The sequence below is a fragment of the Rattus norvegicus genome, chromosome 1 (genome assembly GCF_021556685.1).
Source record: "Rattus norvegicus strain SHRSP/BbbUtx chromosome 1, alternate assembly SHRSP_T2T, whole genome shotgun sequence".
Taxonomy (NCBI): Eukaryota; Metazoa; Chordata; class Mammalia; order Rodentia; family Muridae; genus Rattus; species Rattus norvegicus.
The window spans coordinates 197177710-197195291 of NC_141534.1; the positions used below are offsets into that span (position 1 = coordinate 197177710).

At 48.9% G+C, this 17582-nt stretch overlaps 3 long non-coding RNA genes across 4 annotated transcripts; 2 read left to right on the plus strand and 1 right to left on the minus strand.

Annotated features, from left to right (window-relative positions):
* Positions 1-2453: 2453 nt before the first annotated feature.
* Positions 2454-6610, minus strand: LOC120099941 (uncharacterized). 2 transcript variants are annotated; one of them, XR_015647565.1, is made up of 3 exons: positions 5103-5375; positions 4397-4618; positions 2454-2892 (listed from the first exon to the last, which is right to left on the minus strand). It is a non-coding gene; the product is annotated as an uncharacterized LOC120099941 (long non-coding RNA). The 2 variants fall into 2 exon arrangements; XR_015647564.1 differs by having other exon boundaries at positions 2469-2895; positions 5103-6610.
* On the plus strand, positions 2832-4956 carry Ska2l1 (spindle and kinetochore associated complex subunit 2 like 1). Its single transcript, XR_015647560.1, has 3 exons — positions 2832-3101; positions 3341-3597; positions 4830-4956. It is a non-coding gene; the product is annotated as a spindle and kinetochore associated complex subunit 2 like 1 (long non-coding RNA).
* Positions 6611-10351: 3741 nt separating the features above from the next.
* Positions 10352-13829, plus strand: LOC148007824 (uncharacterized). Its single transcript, XR_015647566.1, has 2 exons — positions 10352-10509; positions 11298-13829. It is a non-coding gene; the product is annotated as an uncharacterized LOC148007824 (long non-coding RNA).
* Positions 13830-17582: the final 3753 nt, after the last annotated feature.

The following is a 17582-nucleotide window of genomic DNA, read 5'->3' on the forward strand; positions in this document are numbered from 1 at the left end:
CAGAGGCAGCTCCACTGCTCCTGTTCCTGCTGTTCTTGCTGTGGTACTCGGACTGAGTACCACAGGCTCACAGATACTAGCACTATCCAGAGGTGTGGCCTCGTTGGAGTAGGCGTGGCTTTGTTGGAGTAGGCGTGGCTTTGTTTGGAGTAAACGTGGCTTCCTTGGAGCAAGTGTGTCACTGAAGGTAAGCGTTAAGGTTTCTGATGCTCAAGAGAAGCCTAATATGTTTCAGCCTCTTCCTGCTGCCTGTGGATCAAGACATAGAACTCTCAGCTACTGCAGAACCATGTCTGCCTGGATGCCGCTGTGTTTCCAGCCATGATGATAATGGACTGAACCTCTGAACCCATGAGCCAGCCCCAGTTAAGTGCTGTAGTCATGGTGTCTCTTCATAGCACTAGAAACCCGACCGGAGACTTGTTCATCCTTCTTTACTGTCTTGTCAGTTGCTCTACCAATCACCTGCCCAATGTAAGCACCAGGAGCCCCCTTCCACTTCCAGAGCAAACAGCAAAGTATCTCTCAATTGCCCTTCTTCTGCCTCAAACCTCCAAGGCTGTCTGTTCTCTTTGCCTGGAGCTCAGCCACCAGGTGCTCTGTTACCAACAGCAGCAGCAGCAGCAGCAGCAGCAGCAGCAGCAGCAGCAGCAGCAGCAGCAGCAGCAGCAACAACAACAACAACAACAACGGTGGCTACTACTATTACTTCCTCCTCCTCCTCCTCCTCCTTCCTCTTCTTCCTCCTCTTCCTTTTTCCTATAGGGAACTTGATCTTGGTGTTTGTACAGAAACCACTTTACTGACTGAGCTGTCTCTTAAGACATATAGTCTATCAGTAAGATCATCCTATAATGACGTAATTTAACTCTAGTCATAAAAGACTGTTTCCACGTCCCCAGTCACCGTCTAGGGCCTTCTCTGGACTGCAGCTCATCTGGAAAGGGTAAACACTGGGGAGTCCTCACACTGTCTAAACCCCACTCTCTCTATGCCCTCCTACATGTCGGAACATCCAGAAAAACCTCACGTATTTCAGCCACCACTTGTTTGATTAAGCCAATTCATTTTAAGTGAGATTCCATTTTCCTCCGGATTGGAGGCCCAGTAAGGTGCATAGCTATCAAGTCCCTGAGTGCAATGTCGCTGTTGGTACAGGAGTATCTGCCTTGCTAATGAAGAGGCCAGTGTAGGGCTGGTTCTGTGTGACCTGGAGGAAGCCCCTGTCCATTCTGGGCTTCAGGCTCTTCATCTGTCAGGGCTGCTGTCTGAGACGCATGGAGCTTGTGTCCTTGTGTCTCAGCCAGCCATGGGCAGCAGAGGGCAGCAGAGATCAGTACATGGAGTTGGATCACTTTGCAGAAAGAGAACTCCGGTCCACTAGTAACTCTCCGGTCCACTAGTAACACTAGTAACTAGTGCTGGTGGTTCAGCACTCCAGAACCATTAGCCAAAGGAGCAAGATATCTCCTGATCGTCAATCACCACTTATCCTTTTGTGAGGAGAGAAGCTTTCCACGGAGTCTTATTTCTTTGAGTTTTAAATCACATGCTGGAAGCAGGCTCAGGACAGGTCACAAATTCCATATGCTGCCCCTTTCTAAGTTTACTGTCTCTTATAGGAGTGAAGTGGGCCAGTGCCTTGGGGGCAAGGCCTCCTTCTGTGGGAACTTAAGGGCCTGGAAGGACTGCAGAGTGTGTGAAGCGCAACAGTGAGCTCCCATGCAGGTCTCAGCGGATAAAGAACCGTTTATAGATCTGATCAATAGGTGATTATCAGCAGCACCTTGACAAGCCATCTGGTCTTCATGGCTGTGGAGTCCAGGATCATGAAGCCTCTCCTGGAGTTAGAGTGCCTACATCCCTGAGTTCCGAATCATACAGACGCCCACAGACAAGCAAGGCCTAAGGAGATGGCACAGTTTGTACCACTCTTGGCAGCTCTGCCAGCTCCCCCAGTCCTCAGATCTAGTGACTGGACTGATGGCTGTGACCCCTGCAGGAACTTAAAGGCCCCAAGGACTCTGTTTAGCTCAGGCGTGCTGTCATCCAGCTGGGGCTCACACCGTGGCCGACCTGGAACCCAGGAGCTGGGGACTGCAGCTGATTCCTGCAGGCTGAGAGCACAGGGTGTTCAGGGACTGTCAGGCCCTGGGCCTTGACACGTATCTAGAAGGGGTGCAGGTTGGGCAGGGTTGCTCACCAGCCACTCAGTTGCTCTGATTTTGGCCTCTCTCCAGTCAGACAGCAGCAGTCTGGGGCCCAGTAGCCTGCTTGGAGATGGGGCATGAGAGGGAGCTCATTATAAAGGGGGGAGGGGGTGATGGGAGGATAGGAAATCTGCTCAAGTGGCATTTTCTGGGCACATTGCCACCTTTTACAATCAGTAGAGGCAGGGATCTACAATTTACCAACCCTCACTCCCATGTGTAACTTCCACTGTTGGGCTATGTGTGAGAAACACAATTCAGAAATAATCTTTTATTCTTGCAATGGACAGATATTTACAAAGCACTTCCTCCCTTGGCACCGTTCCACTCCTGCCCCTGACACTGTGGCTCTGAGGCAGCTTCCCAGAATTCCTCCTCAGGCTTCAACCCCACTTTCACTTCCTCCTTTGGAGTCATCTTTCCCAAAATGGCTGCCGCCTCCAGGTTCCTTCTTCCACAGTCTTTTCTTGGATCCCACAGGCACGCGTGAGCGTCACTGTGCTTTGAGTTGACTCCTCTCCACGGTGTCTCCCCCTCCCAGATAGAGACTATGGCCTGTGGTGCTAAGATCACCTGTTTCTCCTCAGGGCTGCTAGCATGCAACATGCTCGAGAAATGCTTGCGGAATAACAAGAGGCCACTCTCACACTCTCTTCCCATTCGCAGGCAGTGGGGCAGGCACCTGCTGAAGAAAGAGAGGATTTGAGAGGAAGGGGTGGTGGGGGGAGCGCTTCGAAGCTCACAGACTGACGTGGTGGGCTGCCCACCCCCATCTATGAGAAGGGAAGCCCCTAGGAAAGGCAGGGGTAGCCCACCCAGAGCAGCATCTCTGATGAGAAAGGGCCAGTGTGGAGGCCAGCATTCTTCCTGGAACAGCATCTGTCTGGACAGGTAGAAGGGAGGCCCTGGTGGGTTCCTGGAGCCTCTGCAGACTATGCTTGTATGCACTTGCTCTGCTGGCACGCCATGAATTGTTTTGGGGCTGTCTTGTTAGGAGATTAAGTTTTCTTTTAAAAAGTCAGAAAAAAAGAGTCTCTAGCGGGGGCCTGAGCGGAGCTGACCTCTGAGGAGGAGATGGCGGCAGAGTCTGACTGGCACTGAGTTTGTCTAATTAATCTTCTTGTCAACAGAGTTGTTCTCTCCTGGTGCCAGCCCTGACATCATCTTGCAAGCTTGTCACACCGGTTCCTATCCAGCTACAAAGGCCTCTCCTTGCTCCCTGCTCACACCAGCCAGCCCAGCATAGCCTGCTGTATTGCATATACCGGAGAGGCACCATGGCTAGGCTGGATCTCCAGGGAGAGACGAGAGGGACCTTCCCCAGCCTCTGACTTAGAGCGGCCCTGTAGATCACGGCTGACAGGACAGCTGGTCAGGGAGCATGGAGGTAAGGGGCACTTCGTACTGGAAAGAGTCTGGTCACCACATGAAGCTAGGCACTGGCCTTTAGGGGCAGAACTCAGTGATAAAAGGCACATTGCTCTGGACTTCACTGGGTTGCCCCCAAAATAGCCCTGGAAAATTTTGGGTGGTAGAACCGTGGCATATGCTAGGGATGTCAAGCTGACCTAAGCATCCCTGGTTGGGGACACTGGTCACAGTATGAGTTTAGAACCCTTAACGCAAGACTCAGACTTACAGAAAGAATATGTGGCTCTTATGCTGAATGGGGCCCCTAGGTGAGCGGGTTGTGCCTCTGTAGGGACTTCCCAAAGACAAGTTCAGTCACACAAGCCCTCAATGCTGGGGTCATTGTCTGTGTGTAACGTGATGGTCTCAAGCAGGAAGCACGACCCCACCTTGCATGCCTCTCTACTCATTAGGAAGGTAGAGATTGTGGCGAGGCTTTCTCCTCCTCCTTTCTTCTCGCTCTCCCTTCTCTCCCCTCTCCCCATCCTGTGCCGTTCTGAGAATTGATTCCAGAGCCCTTAGCATTAGGCAAGCCGTGTATCACTGAGATACATCCCAAGGTCCCTTTGTACGTTCATTTTTGTGACAGAGTCACTAGGTTGTCTGATCCTGTAATCCTCCTGCCTCGGCCTCCCACGTGGACTGGGATTCCAAGCCGGTGCCACCATTCCACCTGGCTTCTTAACCAAGAAAATCTGCAGAGACAGAAGAGCAGGGGCGGGGGGCGGGGGTCTGTGAACTGAACATGGAAACATGACATCATTGTTTTCGCTCACCTCTAACTGCAGTTTAGCAACTGATTCAATTACAAATCCAGGCAGAGTGCCCTGGAGTATTAGCATCGCCTGAGATGTTTTCTTTCCTCCAGCAGAAATCACAGCTACTTTCATGGCATATTACAGTTGAAGCACTTATCTCAAAATATCATCTGGACTCATCACTATTTTGAGCCGACTGTAGTTAGCAGGCCCAGTCTTCGGATCTCGTTAACTCACAGTCTAAAAAAGAACATATATGATTATTTCACAATTTTAAAACATTTGAAAACTGTGCTGAGTGCCGTGTGGGTGTGCTTTTCATTCCTCCTGCCTTTAAAATGTGTTTTGCAAACACTCTGAGTAACTCGGGGCTTCTCCAGATTGGCGAGGGGAATCATCTAACGGCAAGCTTCTCTCTTGTTCTCTTTCCTGTCTTCTGATGGGTGCACAGCGGGTGTTTAGAAGTTTGCTGACTGAAGAAATGAATGGAAGCTAGTGTCTGAGCCTGTCTTTGTTCTGAGTCAGGAAGCCATGTGTCTTTGAAGAAGCGGCAGATTCTGGACACCCTTACAACTCAGGTACCATCCAGCCCCAGAGCCCAGGCCTAATCAAAGCAATATCTGATTGGCCCATTCCCTTAACTGACGCAGCAACCCATGCCTCTAACTCCCTGAGCATCGGACTGGGGGTGTTCTCAAGGAGATGCCTCCATTCCCAGGCTCACCTGGTTGGTCCTCTGGGAAGATTAGAGGGCGCGGCCCAACTGCGCTGCCCGTTCTTGCCACGAGATGGCGCTCTGCGCCAGGCTGAAGATCCTCCCAGTACTCAGCCAAGCTGAATCTCTTGGAACGTGACTTCAGACTTCAGCTTTCGGTGGGTTAGGGTTCAGTTTCCATCTCTGTGGCCACAGGGATCATGGCCTCGGGCCTCTCTGCAGCCCTACTGTGGTTAATCAGCAGCTGCAATTACCTCTTGGTTACTCGTCATCTCCAGACTAGAGGTTTGAGAGTGCTGTGTTCTTGATGCCCCGGGGTCAAACCACAGGATTCCTGACTTTGGCACGTGAATTCGACATCCGCACACCTCTCATTTCCTCCTATTGGGGTTTAGTATAGGGGCCGCGAGCCAGGTCATGCCCACCAGATGAATTCGAATTCTAATTCAGTCCTGTCTTGCTGACATCTTTTTTTTTTTTTCCTTTCCCAAAAAGTGAGTAAAAACACCCTGGGCAGCCCATAGGTTTGAAGGAGTCAGTGCTTCTGAGGATCAAGAACACCTTAGCTGGCACGTGCTGCATGCTCGCCAAATGCTCCAGTCCAGTCATTGTCTGTGGTATTGATTTCCACAATGCCAGCCTCACTGACTGTCACCCAGAAAGGGCGATGTTCATCCCACCCACCCCCACTCCTTTGTTCACAGAATTGTTACGAAATGAACTCCTACGGTGTTGTGCCCAGCCTGACACTACGCAAAAGGCCAAAAGGCCAAATGAAGGTCGACCCTTGTACTCTCTATCCTGTAGAGGGACCGACCAGAGTGGGCAGTTTAGCACTGGGCCACCTCCCGCTGCTCTAATCCTGTCACTGTCCCAGGTCTTAGAGAATTATGGCAGTGAGAGGGTCCTGTGCTGGGCCACAGTCTTTGAGTTCTAGATAAAACCTGAGCACAGAGAGTCATCCTTAGAGGGCGGTGAACATTCACCCTTAGTTCCCTTAAAAATGACCACTCGACCCCTGGAAAGGCAAATCCTGGATTTAAGCTGTCAGGGGGCTGCTTGCTGATAGTACAGGGGTGGCCCCACCCCTTCCCTCCCCCAGCCCTTCTCCAGCCAGCATCTGTGGTCTGGACCCTGACGTGACTCTGGTGCACCTGGGCCTTACCTGGGCCCAGGGTCCCTGGTCACCAGGATGTGAAGGCCTCAGGCAGGCTTCTGTAAGCTGGCCACAGGCCAGGATGCTCACAATTGAGAGACTCCTGGTGAAAGTAGATTCTTTGTGGTTCTCAGTCCAGGCAGAGTCCCCTGGGGTCTGGGGACAACTGCAGGCTGAGGGAACCTGAGAGCTCCAGTGTTACTGTTTAAAGTGTTATCAGCTTGATGAACTGCTTACGAAGTGCTAAATGACTGTAGTGAAATCCAGCATCTGGGCCCCTGCTTTTATTTGTAGACTTCAAGCTGGGCTCTTAGTGTTTGAAAAATGCCAATTAATGCTGTAAATTAGAATTGCTAATGAGGGGCTGGAGAGATGGCTCAGTGGTTAAGAGCACCAACTGCTCTTCCTGAGGTCCTGAGTTCAAATCCCAGCAACCACATGGTGGCTCACAACCATCTGTAATGAGATCTGATGCCCTCTTCTGGTGTGTCTGAAGGCAGCTACAGTGTACTCATACAATAAAATAAAATCTTAAAAAAAAAATAAATTTATTAGAATTGCTAATGAGGACCGGAGAGACTCTGTCGTCCTACCTGAGCTATTCCAAAATGCACGGGAGACACACCGACAAGCACATGCAACCTCAGAGACTTCAGAGATGATGGCTATTATTTGAATAAGAGAGGGGGATATTTGGGGGACACCGTTCTCTGTGGTAGGATTTGATAGATTCATTCATTCATTCATTCATTCATTCATTCATTCATTTCTTTCTGCTAGAAGAAAGAACCAAGAGTTGCCATCCACGCAGTGCTTGGAGAGCTCTTCTCAGAACTTTGTTGCTGCTCATTTATTCCAGGTCAGAAAATACACTGTGGGGGAGCAGTCACTGTGCTTCCATGAGGGGACTTTCTGAGCCACACTCGAAACGAAGCAAGCTGGGTTTGGGGAAGCTGGAAACATTTTAGAATTGCTCCCTTTCTCCCTGGGTTTGGGAGTCCTCTCACCCGTGTGAAGTCAGCCCTGCTCGTCAGCAGCCTTGTTTCTTCCCTCAGAAACTCGGCGGCCTTTCACCCAGCAACAGCATTCCAAAATCAAGCCTTTTTCAGTTTCCACGGAACTGGAGCAAATGTTTAAATCAGTGGAAGTTAAACTAATGAGAGGAAGGGAGAAAAGAAATCCCCAAAGCAAAACAGGCATTGCTTTTAATCTGCCTCATGCTTTGGGGACCCTTTTATCCCCATCTTGAAAGGACTGTTCACAGAGCAAGGAAGCTCGGCAAACGCAGAGGTACCTGGATATGGTGCCACGGAACAGCTCGGACAAACTCACTTGGAGGGGAAACAAAGGCAGGCTGGGAGGAGGTGGGGAGGTTCGGATGGAGCAGCCTGCACCTTGACTTGCAGCTAGAAGGATGCCCAGGAGAGAAGCTTCATTTTGCAGATGGCGTGCCAGGGGCCCACTCAAGATAGCTCCTGAGCAGGCAGTGAGTGGAACCCGTTCCTCGGCGGACTGACACGTCCTTAATGAGCAGCTAGTAGTCTCATTTAGGGGCGTTCCCCAGCCTGGGATCAGTGAAGATGTCTAAACGAGAACCAGCACTTTCAGGCCAGTACCCAAGGATTTGCTTTGTAAAAGGAGAGTGGCTGCACAGATGAATTATGGACCGTGGTGCTCTTGCGAGCCTGGGTCTCTTCTCTCACTGTGCTCCCGGTGCACTCTCCATTGCAAAGCACCAGGACAGGATGAGCAGGGGCAGACATCAAAGCAAGAGTTTCTGGAAGGTACTCTGTAGCTCCATTATTATCGTAAGACAAGCTGGCTGCCTCGGGTCAATGAGAATCGTGTACAGAGCAGGCCTGTAGTAGCCTGCAATGTTCCTTTTAAGAAATTTCTGGTAGCTTGATCCAGCCCAGAATATTTTGAGAGAGGATGTTTAAAGTATTCTATCATGGAGGGGGGGGGGATCATAAAGTGTCGATGTCAAAAGAAACCACAAACAGATGGGCCAATAGACCCAAAGGTCTCCAGCACAGAGATAAGAAGTTACTATGTGGTAAGGATCCATGGAGAAAAGGAGATTAGGCAATAAGTGCTAGGAGGACCAGCCATGTGGGAGAAATTAGAGATAATCCCTGGCTTTCCCCATAGATCAGAATAAATTCCACATACATTTAACATCAGGTAAGCTTCTACTCCTGGGGCAAGGACTTTCCTGAGAAAAATGCTTAGAAATGGGTCTAAAAGTAAAAGACTTGGGGGTTTGTCTCTAGAAACACTGACACTTTAAGGCATCGGTCACAGCAGGAAGACATCTGTGACATCACCAAAGCTCCCACCCTGCCCCCGCAAGGTGTCTTGGTGGGTGAAGGCCTGTGCGGAGGAAGCCTGGAAACAGGATTTTGATCCAGGCCATAGATGTGTGGTTGGAAGGTGAGAAGGGACCCCAAAGAGTTGTCCTCTGGCCTCTGCACAGCATGGGATGTTCCCCTCCTCCCCACTCATGCACTGCTAATTTTTTAATTTAAAAACATTGTGAGTAATCTTATTTTATGTGAAAGGTTATTACCAAACAAAAAAGAAAAGAGCTGGCGCAGTAGAAATAGGGGAAAAACCTGAGTGATAGCAGAGATATAAACTTGGAAGGAATGTGTAAAAAAAAACCTTTTAAATCTATTAATTAAAGCTATAAATCAAAGCCAGGTGTAGTAACCCATGCTTGGACTCCCATCTGGGAGGACAAGCCAGAGAGCCAGGGCTGTGTGGGCTACACAGCAAGACCCTGTCGCAAGGCACACGCATATACTCACAAGAACTCATAATGAAAGCATAAATGAGCGTTCGATCTACCCATCAGTTCTCTGTAGAGTAATCCATTCTCATCCATGGCTGGTGGGAGTTCACACTGCCAGCGACTTCCTTCTTCTGAGACATCATACACATACATGCCGCTCTTTGATCAAAGCTCCCCTCCCCCATTCTCCTCTTCTATCCCTCTGTTTCTGGGTGACTCACTGAACTTAATTAGGGTTACCCATGTGAGCACAGGTGAGAGGCTATTTACCTGAGCGAGATCGATGGGCAAGTGGACACACTGCTGAGGAAGATGACTCCCCCTTAGCTCACCACAAAAACAACAACCGCCCCCCCCCAAAAAAAACCTGTTGACTCATCTCTTCAAAACTGCCCAACGAAATTCCAACGTTTCAAGTGGAGGACTTGACGTCTAAATGAAGATGCTCCTTTCTGTTAATGTGTGCTTTTGTATTGATCTCGTTCAAACTTCTTAAGCCTGTGCACCTGCTCTCTTGTGTCCTGTGGATGGAAATCATGGAGCATCAAGGATAAGTGGGGACCATGGGGACAGCCCCAGGGATCTTTATGACCTTTAAAGCATAGGTGGACCAACAGGCTCATTTCAGTTGGATCACTGGTCATCTTCTTCTTCTTCTTTTTTTTTTTTAATTAACTTGAGTATTTCTTATATACATTTCGAGTGTTATTCCCTTTCCCGGTTTCCGGGCAAACATCCCCTCCCCCTCCCCTTCTTTATGGGTGTTCCCCTCCCCATCCTCCCCCCATTGCCGCCCTCCCTCCGACAATCACGTTCACTGGGGGTTCAGTCTTAGCAGGACCCATGGCTTCCCCTTCCACTGGTGCTCTTACTAGGATATTCATTGCTACCTATGAGGTCAGAGCCCAGGGTCAGTCCATGTATAGTCTTCAGGTAGTAGCTTAGTCCCTGGAAGCTCTGGTTGCTTGGCATTGTTGTACATATGGGGTCTCGAGCCCCTTCAAGCTCTTCCAGTTCTTTCTCTGATTCCTTCAACGGGGGTCCTATTCTCAGTTCAGTGGTTTGCTGCTGGCATTCGCCTCTGTGTTTGCTGTATTCTGGCTGTGTCTCTCAGGAGCGATCTACATCCGGCTCCTGTCGGCCTGCACTTCTTTGCTTCATCCATCTTGTCTAATTGGGTGGCTGTATATGTATGGGCCACATGTGGGGCAGGCTCTGAATGGGTGTCCTTCTGTGTCTGTTTACTGGTCATCTTCTTAATTCCCATGTGTCCCCTGACTGATTGCCTGTATCCATCGACTATCCTAGCCTATTTTGTTACCAGGACAGAGATGCACACGGAAGTTTGTATCATCTGTGTCTTCTTACCAATTGGATCATCAAAATTCAGTTCTCCTCCCCCAAGACTGAGAGCTTTTCAGTAGGACCCACCACTGAAGACACATTGGCGTTGATGTGCGGTTGAGGTGATGGCTCTTGTTTACCGGTGTCGTGTTTGATGTCCCTGGCCTCATGGAGGATGGGTGGGGCCATTTTGACTGGGTCTGACAATAAGTTGTAAGAGGAAGTGACGTCGTTAACTCCCAGGTTGAAGCATAGCCCCAGGTTGAGGTGGAATATCTCTTTCTCTTTCGTGTTAATCACGGAAGCCACACATTTCAGAGAATTCAGTTCTGAGATGTAGGAGTGGCCACTAGCCTCCATCTGTCAGCAAGTGACCATGTGGATGACATTGCATAAACCCTGTGCTGTCTTGCAGCCCTGACCAACTCACCATGGGCATAAAATAAGCCTTTTTTATGCGTAGGCTCTAAGGCTATTAGGGTCTATTAGGTACTGCAGTTCATCCAGCTTGGCCTCACTGGTTTTTTTTTTTTTTTTTTTTTTTTTTTTTGAGCTGAGGAATGAACCCAGGGCCTTGTGCTTGCTAGGCAAGCGCTCTACCACTGAGCTAAATCCCCAACCCCTGGCCTCACTGTTAAGGACTTCTGCATCAGCCATGGCCTGGAGCTGGCAGAGTTTTCACAGGGACAGGCTGGGTGTCCCATCCTTGCAGGACATCACTTGTGCGACCCAGTGGTGAGACACTGCCTCACTGGAGGAAGGCATTTCCTCCTTTCTTCTGCTTTGGGGAAAATAGATTCTCAGATCTAAATAGACCATTAATGGCCAGTGAATGATGTTCCCTTTGGACACACGAGGTACTTGATATCTGTAATCTTTGTTTGTTATATGCTCTATTGGTCTTTTTCAGGATCATGAACATGCATAGAGTGTCTAATGAGCTAAGGCCACACTTGTCGCTGATCCTGAGATGAATTCTGCACCATCGGTGTGTAAGCTTAGATGGTGTATGCACACACCCACCTATAAGTTCAGAGCAAGGACAGGTAAAAGGAAGAGTTTTTGTCTGCTGCTGAAATCTGATATCAAACCATAACCCTTTCATAAGCAGGAAAGGCCGGAAGCCAGGAGAGCTCCCCAAAGAAGGTCAGTCTTGTGTTGAGATATGGGGCAGTGAAGAAGTGCTGCTATGGGAGCTCCGAACTCTAGCTGGCTGGTGGAGAATCTTGGTTATGGTGTGTGACTTTACATGAGTCAGGAAGAAGGAAAGCAAGAAGCTCCTTCTCTGTGCATCTCACTGGCCCGAGGAGACGGTCCCTGCTGTGGAAACAATTCCTATGCTGAAGCAATTATGTTGAGTAGAGTCTCTCTAGAGAGCTATTAGCAAAGGCAAGCCATTGCTCCCAGCAGAGGTGTGGGGCTAGATGATCCTCTGAGCCTCTCCTCTCTGCGCTTTTGCCCACTGATTAATACACAGGTTTGCCTTATGCACGCCTCTGTTGAAAGGCACCTTATTTATTATGTACTCTTTCACTGGTGCTGAACTCAAGGCCAGAGGCCTTATAACTTGTGCCTGAACAGAGCTTGTGCTTTTCTGTAAGTCGATTCAGAGTCTTGGTGCACCAGGAACATTAGAAAGTCTTTCAGCAGTACAGGGCGGGGGACAGGGTTGGGGACAGGCCTTCTCAACAGTCGAGTTGCCGTGAAAAATGCAGAAAAGTATATGTCTGACTAGCATGTGAAAGAACACCTAAGAAAGCTGCAGCAAGAGGACTGGCTGTCACCTCACCAAGTCTCTGCCAGCTGTGCATGTGCTGGTAGCCCCAGAGTTCTCATTGTTTTGCACTTGAGTGCTATTAATTACGAATAAGTCTTGATTTTAAGGTTGCAAATTAATTATTGGGAGTAAATGAATTTGCAAACACAGACTCTATAAATAGTGAGGACCAACCACATGTTTTTTTTAGGGGGGGACCAGAAGAGACCTCAGGGTGAAAGCCATTCCTCCTTTCTGGGGGTGGAGGGTGAATTGCAACTAAATGAGTTACTAGCTACATAGGAGGACGCTCACTGAGCTGCAGCTTCTAGCACAATGAAACACTGTTGCAGCCACGAGAAGAACAAATTGCTGAGTATCTACTAATACAAAACATTGTGAAATGAAAATATTGTCTACCCGCTGGTCCTGCACTTGTTCGTGCAGTTACTCCAGATCAAACGTATTTGGGGGCTGGGAAGATGATTTAGCAGGTAGAGCATTTTCTACATGAGTTTGAAGACCCGAGTTTCTTCAAATCCCTAGGACCCACGTAAAGCTGGGGACAGTAGCACACATCTGTAACACCACAGTATGATGGGACAGGGACACAGGAGAATCCCCGGAAGCTCTTCAGCCTGTAAGTCTGGCATACATTGCAGTGAACAATAAGAATCCCGGGGCTGGTGAGATGACTCAGTGGATAAAGCTGCTAGCTGCCAGGTGGGATGACCTGAATTTGATCCCTGGAATCCACTCGGGGGAAGGAAGAGGACCAACTTCCGCAAGTTGTCCTCCGATCTTCACCTGTATACTGTGACACGTATATGCAGGCTTGCACAAGCCCCAAATGTGAAACAAATAAGAAGATTTTGTTTCAAGTAAAGCAGAAGGTAAGGACCAGCACCTGAGATGCTCTCTGTCCTCCCTCAAAAAATGCTCTGTGGTACATATGCTAACACACATCGTACACATATAAACATTTTGAAGGAAAAAAAAACCCTTGCAACTGCATTGAATATATGCACATATTGTTTTTTCTTGATATCCTCTAGACAACACAATGTAATATCTATCACTTATATTGCATTAGTCACTGTAAGCAATATAGGGATAAGTTATAATGTATGGAAGAAACATGCAGATTATATGCAAATTAGATGCCAGTAACTACCGAGGAGTAACTACAAGCTAGTACACACACACACACACACACACACACACACACACACGCATGCACACACACACAGTAATACTTACTTGTGAGTAAAAAAAGAGCTTAATTAGGGTATGAGATGCAGACACACTTGGTTTATGGATAGAAGATTCCAGAAGACGTACTTTAATAAGGTACCATGTCTATGAATTGAAATAGCGGATGAATTCAACTGTATCCCTTCCCTCATTTGTGCTTTCAAAATTTGTTTCCCTTTTGTAACTAGGAAAACGTTATTTTTACAATGAATGTTTCCAGGATGCTTACTCTACATCAGGCACTATTCTAATGTGTGTGTGCATGTGTATAGACCCAGAACGGTCTCCTTTGTTGGTGTTTAGGCACCATCCTCCTCTGTATGAGGTGGGGTCTCTCCTGCCATCGAACTTTGTAAGTTCAAATCTCTGCATGTCCTGCCCAACTGTGGAATTATTAAAAATCTTGCAATAATAATTAAAAAAGAAAGAAAAATAAATCTCCAGGTCACCTAGCTTCTTTCCACAGACTCAGAATGCCCTGGCGGGGCCTGTTCCCTCTGACGCATCTTGCTGCCATTCTGAGACCAGGAATGTGGGGTGGAGTCCCTGGCCCAAATCCCCCTTTCTCAGAAGTGCTGAGTTCTTAGTCTTCCCAGCCAGGGCAGAATTCTTGGGATTTGGCCACAAGGCCAGGGCTAACAGATTCGGGCAGGAATTTTGTCTGTCTCCTTCTCTGTTTTTAGAAGAAATAAGCCCCTGTCTAAGCTGGATTGAGCCTAATATTATCTGGTTTTCTTCAATGCCTGAGCAAAAATCGCATGGCTACTCTTTGGCAGCGTGGCTGTCTGGGGAGTGTGCTGGTTGGGAGAGCATGCACTTTGCCCAGAGCTTGGTCCATTGTCAGCGAGGCCCAGGGCTGTGTGGGATGAACTTAGCAGATGTTGCCTTGTAGACAGGAAACAAGCTGCTTGTAATTTTGCTTCGGGGCAGTGAAGTGTTCTACATGCAACCTGGGTTTTCTAGTCGTAAACAAACGAACAAAAAAACCAACAATGGCCATAGGTGTTCGTGGGAGCTGAGTTCAGGCTTCACTCCTTTCCCAGTAGCATCCTTCCCTCGCCTCAGCCTCTTAGGATGAGGCTTGACAGGTCCGCATCTGCTTGGCTTTTTCCTTCTAGGCTACTGTTTGAACACTGTACTGTAGGAGGTACAGGCTGGGATGCTGGGTCGACTGGTCACGCCTGTCTTTAAGACTGGCTGCAGTATCGATCCTTCCTAGCCTGTGTGTCACACTGGACAGTTGGATCTAAAGGTTAAGACTTACTGCCTAAAAGAGTGTGTGTCATGAGATCGTCGATGGCTTAGCAAGTGCTTGCCCTGCACACACAAAGACCTAAGTGTTCAATGCCCAGTTCCTATGTTTAAAACTAGTTGAGCATGGTGGCCCACACTTGTAATCTCAGCTCGAAAGAGGCAAAGACAGTGGATCCCTGGGGCTTACTGGCTAGTCGGCAGTCAAATTGGTGAGATGTAGGTAAAAGTGAGAGTTATTTCCTCACAGAACAGGATGGATTATGAGGAACTGAAACTGACGACGTCCTCTGGCTTCTGCAGACACATATGTACTCACACCTGTATGCAGTCATGTACCTGCAAGCATACATGTGCGCGTGCATGCACACACACACGCACACACACATGCAAACAAATGCACATACACATGCACGCATGCACTCACGCGCGTGCACACACACAGGCCAGGGTCCAGCATTTAAGTCTCAGGTTGGACATCAGACTACAACCCTTCCTGCTGTCTTTAATGGCAAAGCCCCATGCTTGGAATGTTTTGACACCCAAGCAGAGAAAGGCGCCCCAAGTACCACACTGGATTGCAGCATCAATGAGTTTGGCTAGCGAGTAAAGCATCTCTACAGACAGAGAGGCAAGGTGGCCTCCCCGAATCACACTTGGCAGGATATTCTTTAAAGCACTAAAGCCGGCTTCCTTTGAACTCGGGGACCTTGGAGCTCCCAAGACCACAGGGCAGAATCCGGCACAGTTTTCAGTTCCTCTCTTCAAGGAGGATGATCTTCCGCCATCCTGTACATGCGCGAGTTATGTGGAAACTCACCAGAGAAGCCATGATCAGCTTTTCAACCCTCTCTTCCTCCCAACCCCCATTTCCTCCTTCCTCTGAGTGCTTAAGGTGATGTTGGGATCAGAGAGCACGTTACAACCCAGCTGGGGCTCTGGGAGGCTGACAACTTAATTAGCTCTCCTCCTTGGCCAGCTCAGTGGCTCTGCCTCATGCTCATTGGGCACAAGGGACCTGTCTGCCAAAGAATTCAGAGCAGCATCCAGTTGTACATCTAATGCTCTGCACATTAACAGGACAGCTATCACATGAGGCAGCAAACAGGCCCATCCCAGGACAAGGACAGGCCTGAGCTGCCTGCTTCTGCTAAGGTATGCAGAGCTAGCTGGGAGAGCCGCCTGTCTGGGCCAGCTGGGAGGTGAGGTACACAGGAATGCTGCTGAGCAGTGGTGGGTGCCCCAGGCTGCAGCACCTGCTGGGCTCAGCCCAGGTCAGGAGACTGAGGGCTGCAGGTGTACCTCCAGGGCTATGCAGCAGGATGAGGAGGAACCATGGGAAGGCCCTGGGACTAAAGTATCTCCTCATAGCCAGTAGCAGCAGACAGGAGGATTATGCAGAAAGATAAGGGCTCCCATGGACCCCTAGAAAGGACTTTGGTTTGTGCAATATTGCAGAAAAAAATTGCACAATCACACCTAGAGGGCCCTTCTCTAGAAAAGGAACAAATGCTGGAACTGACTTCCTGGTGGTTTAAGCAGGGATTTATCAGTGACTATATAGCTTAAGGTATATTATTCTACCTGAAAGTGAATTCACTCTCCTTTTACCTGTAAAGGAGGAAAATGGGAGGAAGGATCCTAAAAGCAAAAAGGAGAGGCTATCAGCTGGGCATGGACTTAACCAAGACCATAACAGGAGCAAACAGAAGGGCTTCCTGCCTGGGACCCCACCTGTCCTCAGGCAGCTTGGTGAGCACAGGCTGATGTGGGACTCCAGGTCCTGCAGAGGGGTAAAGACTACTTGTCTTTTTCAGAGACAAGTAGTGAAAACCCCTAAATGCACGGAATTCATGTTGAATTCAATGTCTTTACATACCACAGTATTCTACCTCAGGGTCGATCCCCATACTTCTTCATCCACTTTATAAAAGCCAGGTGTGATCCCAACACTGGGGAGGCTATAGGCAAGATGTCAGGAATTCAAGGTCATCCTTGGCTACATGAGAAGTCTGTGGTCAGCTAAGGAGAAAGGTGTTCCAGTATTAACTGAATTGATTTTAAAGTTTTTATTACATATTTACTCTCTCTCTCTCTCTCTCTCTCTCTCTCTCTCTCTCTCTCTCTCCCCCTCTGTGTGTGTGTGTGTGTCTGTGTGTGTGTGTGCGTGTGTGTGTGTGTGTGTGTGTTTGTGTGTGTGTGTGTGTGTGCACGTGCATCATGAATGGGCCACAGAATGCATACTGAAGGTCAGAGGACAATTTGTGGGATCCATTTCTCTCCTTCCACCATGTAGGTCCTGGGGTTGAACTTAAGGTGTCAGACTTGGCAGTAGGTGCCTTTATCTGCTGAGCCATCCTGCTGATTCTGAAATATCTTTTAATCCAGTTGATAGAACAAGGACTGGGCTTGCCAAAAATAGGTTTCCAAGGCCCACAAAGCACTCGACACAGATCTGTTCCCCACAAGGGACACCTACCACCAACTCTAGCTATGGATGGGGAACTGCATAGGGGCTCACTGCGCAGCTGGTTTCTTAGTGGCACAGAGCTCCCTGAGTCCTGACCTGTAAGAGGAGGCAGGGACTGGGATGGCGAGCAGGACCTCAGAGCTGCATTGTGACCATGAAGGCCACCCTGAGAAGAGGGGAGAAGGCCTTGTTAAATCTAGGAGCCACAGGTCAATCCTGCAAGTGGAGTTTGTGGTTTCTGGCTAAAGTAGGAAATGGCTACAAGAGCAAAGGGAGCCTTCTCTGATGAGCGATCTCATCCCATTTCCCAGTCACAGCCATCACACACACACACACACACACACACACACACACACACACACACACACACACACACACACACACGGCCCAGACAGCCTTCATCTAGAACATCTAGAAGCCAGGGCTATTCTGATAGAGACCCCAGCTGGCTTTGCCCTGAGGTC